The sequence below is a fragment of the Lontra canadensis genome, unplaced genomic scaffold (genome assembly GCF_010015895.1).
Source record: "Lontra canadensis isolate GAN:19392208 unplaced genomic scaffold, GSC_riverotter_1.0 scaffold8, whole genome shotgun sequence".
In the NCBI taxonomy this organism is placed as follows: domain Eukaryota; kingdom Metazoa; phylum Chordata; class Mammalia; order Carnivora; family Mustelidae; genus Lontra; species Lontra canadensis.
In genome coordinates this window covers 32,384,053-32,392,151 of record NW_022631002.1, presented here as the reverse complement: position 1 = coordinate 32,392,151, position 8,099 = coordinate 32,384,053, and positions in this window count along the sequence as shown.

The window sequence follows — 8,099 nt, the reverse complement described above, 5'->3', positions numbered from 1 at the left end:
TCAGTCGTTAAGTGTCTGTCTTCGGCTCACACAATCTCAGGATCCTGGGATCGAGCACTACATCAGGCTCCCTGCTTGGCGGGAAGCCTGCCTCCCTCTCTCCCACTCCCCCTGCTTGTGTTCCCTTTCTTGCTGTTTCTCTGTCAAATAAATAGGAGTCACGTGTTTTTCCCACTGAGCCAGCCAGGCATCCCTTGATTGACATTTTATGGAGACTGGGCTAAGAATTGTTTTGGCTGACAGATGCTCTGTCCTCAGCCCTGACAGCTCCCCTGTCATTTCCTCCTGCTGAAACCACAGAAACTCAAGTTTTATTCTTCCTTCAGACTACACTTTCTATATACTTTTGCACCGAGTATCATTTCTTTTATCCTCTAAAAATTGGGAGCACATCTTGTCTGCATCATGAAACACTTCTATTTTCTTTTTCTTTTTTATTTATTTGACAGATCACAAGTAGAGAGGCATGCAGAGGGGAAGAGGGAAGCAGGCTCCCTGCCAAGCAGAGAGCCTGATGCGGGGCTCGATTGCAGGACCCTGGGATCATGACCTGAGCCGAAGGCAGAGGTTTAACCCACTGAGCCACCCAGGCACCCCTGAAACACATTTTATTTATTTATTTATTTATTTATTTATTTATTATTTATTTATTTTTAAGATTTTATTTATTTATTTGACAGAGATCACAAGTAGGCAGAGAGGCAGGCAGAGAGAGAGGAGGAGGCAGGCAGAGAGGAGGAAGCAGGCTCCCCGCTGAGCAGAGAGCCCAATGTGGGGCTCGATCCCATGACCCTGGGATCATGACCCGAGCCAAAGGCAGAGGCTTTAACCCACTGAGCCACCCAGGCGCCCATGAAACACATTTTAAAAACACTTTTTTAAAGTATGATTGTCTGCTATGCAAGTCTGAGAGAAAAAATGAAAGTGAAAGGATGTCTTACGGAAAGTTTTGGGGTTTCTCTTTTTTTTTTTTTTAAGATTTTATTTATTTGACAAAGAGCACAAGTAGGCAGAGTGGCAGGCAGAGGGAGAGGGAGAAGCAAAGCAGGCTTTCTGTTAGGCAGGGAGCTGGATTTGGGGCTCTTTGCCAGGATCCTGGGATCATGACCTGAGCTGAAGGCAGCTGTTTAACTGACCGAGCCACCCAGGTGCCCCTGGGGTTTCTCTTTTTATCATCTTTGCAGACTGCCCTTTACGTGGCAAGGGCACGTGGGCGGGTAGGAAGGTATGGAAAATGTGTGAGGTAGACTTTTTGCTCTCTCAGAACTGGTGGGGATGCGGGCCAATGATCCAGCAGTTACCACGTGGTCTAAGTGCTATGAAAGGTCAGTGTAGATGCCCAGGGGAAGGGGGTCCAGCCTGCATTGGGTTCTCTAAAGAAGTTCTTTCCAAAGGGATCTGAAGGGTCACTGGGTCAGGGGGACACACAGGCAGTGTTTGAATGTGGCTGGCAGCATGATGTCATCTGCCAAGTCGGGGGGCGGGGGGGCTTGAGGCAGTGTGTAGTGGAAGAGCCCCAGGGGCAGGCTGACTTGTTTAGGGTTCTGGTTCACCCATTAGCTACTTGGGGTGGTGACTCCTCTCTGAACATTACTGTTCTCATTTGGACCTATTCGTAGCTGTCTTGCAGAACTGTTATAAGGACTAAATGAAATAATGTATGTAAGATAACTTCTTTGTGTTCTAACTTCCTTCTGAGTTCTTGTTCTTTGTAGATGCTTAGTATCCAAGGTCCTTAGTACCCAATACCTTAGTACCTGGCAGGATGCTCTGTTGAAGGAATTAATCTTGACGTTGGTATTAAAATAAGGTTTGTACATAATTACACTAAAAAAAAAATCACTTTCTTACATAATTTGCTTATCTGGTTTTGGGAGAGGTTACTTTTTAAAAAAATTTTTTTAACTATTTCTACACCCAGCATGGGGCTCGAACTCACAAACCCAAGATCAAGAGTCACAGACTCCACTGATTGAGCCAGCCAGGTGCCCCTGGTTTTGGGAGATGCATGGGTGGGTCAGTCGGTTAAGCATCTGCCTGTGGTTCAGGTCATGATCCTGGGGTCCTGGCATCGAGTCCCACATTGGGCTCTGTGCTCAGCGGAGAGTCTGCTTCTCCCTTTCTCTCTCCCTCTGCTTCTACCCCTGCTCGTGCTTGCACGACCTCTCTCTCTCTCTCTCAAGTGGGTAAATAAAATCTTAAAAAGGGGCACCTGGGTGGCTCATTCGTTAAGCGTCTGCCTTCAGCTCAGGTCATGATCCCAGGGTCCTGGGATCAAGCCCTACGTCGGGCTCTCTGCTCAGTGGGAAGCTTGCTTCTCCCTTTCCCACTCCCCCTGCTTGTTCTCCCTCTCTCTGTGTGTCTGTCTCTGTCAAGTTAATGAATAAAATCTTAAATAAAAAATAAAATCTATTAAAAAAAGACTAAATGCTAAGATTTATCTATCTTTCCCCCCAGAGAGAGAAAGGGAGTTGTGGAGAGGGAAGAGAATCTTAAGATTTTATCCATCCACTTGACAGAGATCACAAGTAGGCAGAGAGGCAGGCAGAGAGAGAGGAGGAAGCAGGCTCCATGCTGAGCAGAGAGCCCGATGCAGGGCTTGATCCCAGGACCCTGAGATCATGACCTGAGCCAAAGGCAGAGGCTTAATCCACTGAGCCACCCAGGTGCCCCCCGTTTTTATTTTTAAAGATTTATTTTTTATTTGAGAGCGAGAGAGCCAGCTAGCCTCAAACAGACTTCCTGCTGAGCACAGAGGTGACGGGCTCAATCCCAAGACCCGGAAGTCATGATCTGAGCCGAAATCAAGAGTTGGCCACTTAAAAAGCTGAGCTACTCAGGTGCCTCTGTTTTGTTTTGTTTTTTAAATTATTTAAATTCTAGTTAGTTAACATCCTGTGCAGTATTGGCTTCAGGAGTAGAATTCAGTGATTCATCACTTACAACACGCGGTACTCATCATAAGTCCCCTCTTTAATCCCCATCATCCACCTGGCCCATCCCCCACCCACGTCTCTCCATCAACCCTCAGTTTGTTCACTGTCATTAAGAGTCTTACGGTTTGTTTCCTTCTTTCTCTGCGCCCCTGCCCCGTATGTTCATCTGTTTTGTTTCTTAAATTCCACAGATGAGTGAAATCATACAGTATTTGTCTTTGACTGACTGACTTTGCTTAGCATAATACTCTAGCACCATCCACGTCATTGCAAATGGTAAGATTTCATTCTTTTTGGTGGCTGAGTACTAATCCAATATATATATGCACACCACATCTTTATCCATTGATCATTCTATGAATATTTGGTTTCTTTCCATAGTTTGGCTACTGTTGATACTGCTGCTATAAACATCAGGGTGCGTATTCCCCTTGAATCTGTTTTTTTTTTTTTTTTAAGATTTTATTTATTTGACAGAGTAGGCAGAGAGGCAGGCTCGGGGGGCAGGGGGAAACAGACTCCTTGCTGAGCAGAGAGCCTGATGCGGGGCTCAATCCCAGGACCCTGACACCATGACCTGAGCCGAAGGCAGAGGCTTTAACCCACTGAGCCACCCAGGCACCCATGAATCTGTGTTTTTGTGTCCTTTGGGTAAATAGTAGTGCATTTGCTGGGTCATAGGGTAGCTCTATTCTGAACCTTTTGAGTTTTTTGAGGAACCTCCATGCTGTTTTCCAGAGTGGCTGCACCAGCTTGCATTCCCACCAGCAGTGTAGGAGGGTTCCCCTTTTCCCGCATCCTCGCCAACATCTGTTATTTCTTGTGTTGTTAATTTTAGCCATTCTGGTGTGAGGTGGTATCTCATGGTGGTTTTTGATTTGTATTTCCCTGATGATGAGAGATGTTGAACATCTTTTCATGTGTCTGTTAGCCATCTGGATGTCTTCTTTGGAAAAGTGTTTGTGTCTTTTGCCCATTTCTTACCTGGATTATTTGGGTTTGAGGGTGAGTTTGATAAGTTATTTATAGATTTTGGATACTATGAGATATGTCATTTGCAAATATCTTCTGCCATTGTATAGTCTGCCTTTTAGTTTTGTTGTTTGTTTCCTTCACTGTGAAGAAGATTTTTATCTTGATGAAGATCCAATAGTTCACTTCTGCTTTTGTTTCCCTTGCCTTTGGTGATGTGTCTAGGAAGAAGTTGCTACGGCCAAGGTCAAAGAGGTTGCCGCCTATTTTCTCCTCTAGGATTTTGATGGTTTCTTGATTCACATTTGGGTCTTTCATCCATTTTGAATTTATTTTCGTATAAGGTGAAAGGAAATGGTCCACTTTCATTTTTCTGCATGTGGCTGTCCAGTTTTCCCAGCACCATTTGTTGAAGGGACTGTCTTTTTCCATTGGACATTTTTTCCTGCTTTGTTGAAGATTAGTTGGCCAAAGAGTTGCGTGTCCATATCTGGGCTCTCTATTCTTTTTTTTTTTTTTTTTTTAAGATTTTATTTATTTATTTGACAGATCACAAGCAGGCAGAGAGGCAGGCAGAGCGAGAGGAAGAAGCAGGCTCCCTGCTAAGCAGAGAGCCCGATGCGGGGCTCGATCCCAGGACCCTGGGATCATGACCTGAGCCGAAAGCAGAGGCCTCAACCCACTGAGCCACCCAGGCGCCGCTGGGCTCTCTATTCTGTTCCACTGATCTGTGTGTCTGTTTTTGTGCCAGTACCATTCTGTCTCGATGACTATAGCTTTGTAAGATAGCTGAAAATCTGGAATGATAATGCCTCCAGCTTTGCTTTTCATTTTCAGAATTGCTTTGGCTATTTGGGGTCTTTTGTGGTTCCATACAAATTTTAGGAGTGTTTGTTCTAGCTCTGTGAAAAATGCAGGTGGTATTTTGATACGGATTGCATTAAATGTGTAGGTTGCTTTGGGTAGTATAGACATTTTAACAATGTCTTTCTTTTAATCCATGAGCATGGAATGTTTTTCCATTTCTTTGTGTCTTCCTCAATTTCCTTCATAAGTGTTCTATTGGTTTCAGAATACAGATCTTTCACCTCTTTGGTTAGGTTTATTCCTAGGTATCTTATTTTTGGTGCAATTGCAAATGGGATCAATTCCTTGATTTCTTTTTCTGCTGCTTCATTATTGGTGTATAGAAATGCAACAGATTTCTGTATGTTGATTTTATATCCTGCAATTTTGCTGAATTTATATATTAGCTTTAGGAATTTTTTGGTGGAGTTTCTCGGGTTTTCTACATAGAGTATCCTGTCATCTGCAAATAGTAATGTTTGACTTCTTCCTTGCTGATCTGGATGCCATTTACTTCTTTTTGTTGTCTGGTTGCTGAGGCTAAGATTCCCTGTACTATGTAAATAGTAATGGGAAGGGTGGTCGTCCTTGTCTTGTTCCTAATTGTAGAGGAAAATTTCTCAATTTTTCCCCATTGAGGATCATATTTGCTGTGGGTCTCTCGTATATGGCCTTTATAATGTTCATTTCTGATATTCTATCTATCCCTACTTCATTGAGGGTTTTAATCAAGAAAGGATGCTGTATTTTGGCAAATGCTTTTTCTGCATCTACTGAGAGGATCATATGGTTCTTATCCTTTTTTTTTTTATTAATGTGGTATATCACATTGATTGATTTATGAATATTGAACCACCCGCAGCCTAGTAATAATTCCCACTTGATGGTGGTGAATAATTCTTCCACTGTATTGTTGGATTCAGTTTGCTGGTATCTTGTTGAAAATTTTTGCATCCGTGTTCATTGGAAATATTGGCCTGGAGTTCTCGTTTTAGTGTTTTTTTTTTTCTGGTTTTGGAATCAAAGTAATGCTGGCCTTGTAGAAGAAGTTTGGAAGGTCTCCTTCCATTTCTATTTTTTGGAACAGTTTGAGAAGAATAGGTATTTACTGTTTTTTAAATGTCTGGTGGAATTCTACTGGGAAGCCATCTGGCCCTGGACTTTGGGTTGTTGGGGGATTTTTGATTACTGATTCAATTCCTTTGCTGGTTATGGGTCTGTTCAAATTTTCTACTTCTTCCTGTTTCAATTTTGGTAGTTTGTATTTTTCTAGGAATTTGTCCATTTCTTCCAGATTGCCCAGTTTTCAGTATATAATTTTTCATAATATTCTCTTATAATTGTTTGTATTTCTGTGGTGTTAGTTGTGATCTTTTCATTTCATTCACCATTTTATTTATTTGGGTTCTTTCTCTCTCCTTCTTGATAGATCTTGCTAGGGGCTTATCAATTTTATTAATTCTTTCAAAGAAGTTCTAGTTTTGTTGATCTGTCCTACTGTTTTTGTTTCTGTGTTGGTTTTTTGTTTGTTTGTTTCTATATTGGTTTTTTTTTTTTTTTAAAGATTTTATTTATTTATTTGACAGACAGAGACCACACGTAGGCAGAGAGGCAGAGAGAGAGGGGGGAAGCAGGCTCCCCGCTGAGCAGAGAGCCCAGTGTAGGGGCTTGATCCCAGGACCCTGAGATCATGACCTGAGCGAAAGGCAGAGGCCCAATCCACTGAGCCACCCAGGCGCCCCAGTATTGTTTTTTTTTTGTTGTTGTTGTTGTTCTAATTTTTATTTCTCTTCTTCTGCTGGCTTTAGGCTTTATTTGCTGTTCCTTTTCAAGCTTTTTAGGTGTGAGGTTATGTTGTATATTTGACACTTTCTTGCTTTTTGAGGTAGGTCTATATTGCAATACATTTGCCTCTTCAGTCTGCCTTTATTGCATCCCAAAGGTTTTGGACTGTCATGTTTTCACTTTCATTTGCCTCTGTTTATTTTTTAATTTCCTGATTGACCCATTCATTCTTTTGTACGATATTCTTTAACTTCCATGTATTTGTGATCTGTCCAAATTTTTTCTTTTCTTTTTTTTTAAGATTTTATTTACTTATTTATTTGACAGAGAGAAAGAGATCACAAGTAGGCAGAGATGCAGGCAGAGAGAGAAGGGAAAGCAGGCTCCCCACTGAGCAGAGAGCCCTATGTGGGGCTTGATCCCAGGACCTTAGGATCATGACCTAAGCCGAAGGCAGAGGCTTTAACCCACTGAGCCACTCAGGTGCCGCAGTTCAAATTTTTTCTTGTGGTTGACTTGGTTTCCTAGTGTTGTGATCTGAAAATATGCATGTATGAGCTCAATCTTTTGGTACTTGTTGAGGGCTGCTTTGTGACCCAGTATATGATCTATCCTGGTGAATGTTCCATGTGCACTTGAGAAGAATGAGTATTCTCTTGCTTTAGGATGGAATGCTCAGTATATATCTGTGAAGTCCATCTGGTCTAGTGTGTCATTCAAAGCCATTGATTCCTTGTTGATTTTCCACTTAGATGATCTGTCCATTGCTGTAAGTGGGGTGTTGTTAAAGTGCCCTACTATTATTTTATTATTATCAGTGAGTTTCTTTATGTTTGTTACTAATTGATTTATATATTTAATTGTACCCAAGTTGGAGACATAAATATTTTTCATTGTTAGATCGTATTGATGGGTAGACCCCATAATTATGATGTAAGGCCCTTTTTCATTTCTTGTTACAGTGTTTGGTATAAAATTTGGTTTGTCTGATATAAGTATGGCTATTCCAGCTTTCTTTTGATGTCCACTAGCATGATAAATGGTTCTCCATTCCCTCACTTTTCAATCTGCAGGTGTCTTTACATCTAAAATGAGTCTCTTGGGGTGCTTGGGTGGCTCATTTGTTAAGCATCTGCCTTTGGCTTGGGTCATGATCCCAGTGTCCTGGGATCAAGCCCTGCATCAGGCTCCCTGCTCAGCGGGAAGCCTGCTTCTCCCTCTCTCACTTCCCCTGCTTGTGTTCCCTCTCTCCCTGTGTCTCTCCCTGTCAAATAAATAAAATCTTTCCAAAAAAATAAAAAATAAAATCAGTCTCTTATAGGCAGCATATAGATGGATCTTGTTTTTACATCTATTCTGATTTTGGGTGTTTATTTGTAGAAGTTCTTTATATACTTTGGGTATTAAGCCTTTATTGGAAATGTCATTGGCAAATATATTCTCCCATTCACTAGGTTGTCCTTTAATTTTGTTGATTGTTTCCTTTGCTGTGCAGAAGCTTTTTATTTTTTATATCGTCCCAGTAGTTTTTTGGCTATTTGTTTTTGCCTTTTTTTTTTT